The sequence below is a fragment of the Chrysochloris asiatica genome, unplaced genomic scaffold (assembly GCF_000296735.1).
Source record: "Chrysochloris asiatica unplaced genomic scaffold, ChrAsi1.0 scaffold00293, whole genome shotgun sequence".
Lineage (NCBI taxonomy): Eukaryota > Metazoa > Chordata > Mammalia > Afrosoricida > Chrysochloridae > Chrysochloris > Chrysochloris asiatica.
Genome location: NW_006408811.1, coordinates 2,224,534 through 2,226,141, shown reverse-complemented (window position 1 = coordinate 2,226,141; position 1,608 = coordinate 2,224,534). Strand labels below are relative to the sequence as shown.

General features: G+C 40.7%; 1 protein-coding gene across 3 annotated transcripts in view; it reads left to right on the top strand.

The window, feature by feature from the left end:
• Positions 1 to 1,608, top strand: part of RICTOR (RPTOR independent companion of MTOR, complex 2) — a 71,697-nt gene that overhangs the window by 31,192 nt on the left and 38,897 nt on the right. The window lies entirely within an intron of this gene.

Here is a 1,608-nt window from a genome sequence, read left to right as displayed (position 1 = left end):
GGAGCAGCTGAGCATCTTAACTTTGAAAGCATTGGATTTCTTGCTTCTGCTACAAATTCTCCTAGCTTCGAGCCCTACAGTCTTCTAAATATTCCTTTATATGTGGTTCAGAGTTCTGGAACCATCCCTTGAGCCTCCTTGGTCCTGTATTCTGTGTTTTTGCTGACGGAGCTCCTTACTGCACTTCACCCTATCCACCATCTTGTTTGTTCTCCCAGGAACCTCTTAACTATTCTTTTAATGTCAGAAATGGTATGCTTTCTACTGTATACATGTCAATTTTACAAGTATAATTAGTGTTCAGAGAGAATAGAGATGTCTAGATATTTTGATCTTTTTTTGTTGTTTGTTGTTAGATGCCATTTAATCAGTTCTGACTCATACAGACCCTATGCACAACACAACAAAACACTACCCAGTCCTTCACCATTCTCACAATTCTTAGGTTTTAACCCATTATTTTTGGCTCCATGTCAGTCCATCTTGTTGAGATCATGCTCTTTTTAGCTGACACTCTATTTTACCAAGCATGATGTTCTTCAGGGACTGGTCCCTCCTGATAACATGCCCAAAGTAGGAGAGATAAAGTCTTGTCATCTTGGCTTCTAAGGAGCATTCTAGCTGCACTTCTTCCAAGAAAGATTTTTTTGTTTTTCTGTCAGTCCATGGTACTTCTAATATTATCCTACACTTTAATTCAAATGCTGTAATTCTTCTATGGTCTTCTGATTTATTGTTTAACTTTCCCCTGCATATGAGATGGTGACGATTGAAACTACCATGGTTTGGGTTGTTTGCACCTTAATCCTCAAACTGACATCATTGCTCTTCAACACTTTAAAGAGTTCTTCTGCAACGCATTTACCTAATGCAATATGTTCTTAGTTTTCTTGACTGCTGCTTCCCTGAGTGTTGATAGTGGATCAGTGAATCTGCATTGATCATGATGGTATTCAGTGGTCCATTTGTGAGGATTTTTGTTTTATTTACATTGAGTTGCAGTCACTAGCTTACTTGTCTTTCTTGTGGTGTTGATGTTAAGTGCTTTGAAGTTGATTCTGACTCCTAGCAACCTTGTATATGATTTCTGAGGAGCAGCTGTTGCATTTGAACTGCTGTCCTTGTGGTTCATGTTCCTGTGTTTATCATATAGTGCCACAACAAGGTCTTCCTTGTTGTTGCTGTTATTGTTAGATGTCATCGAGTCAGTACCGACTCATAGCGACACTATTTACAACAGAACTGCCCAGTCATGGGCCAACCTCACTGTCATTGCCATGCTTGAAGCCATTCATGCTGCCACTTTGGCAGTTTATCTCGCTGGGGGTCTTCCTCTTTTTCTTTGACCGTCCACCTTACCAAACATGATATCCTTCTCCAGTGGCTGGTCCCTTCTGACAATATGTCTGAAGTATGAGAGACAAAGTTTGGCTATCCTGGCCTCCAAGGAGCACTCTGGCTGCTCTTCTTCCAACACAGATCTCTTTGTTCTTTTGGCAGCCCATGGCACTTTCAATAATCTCCTCCGACACCATAACTCAAATGCCTCAATTTTTCTACGGTCTTCCTTCTTCGTTGTCCAGCATTCACATGCATATGAGGTTATTG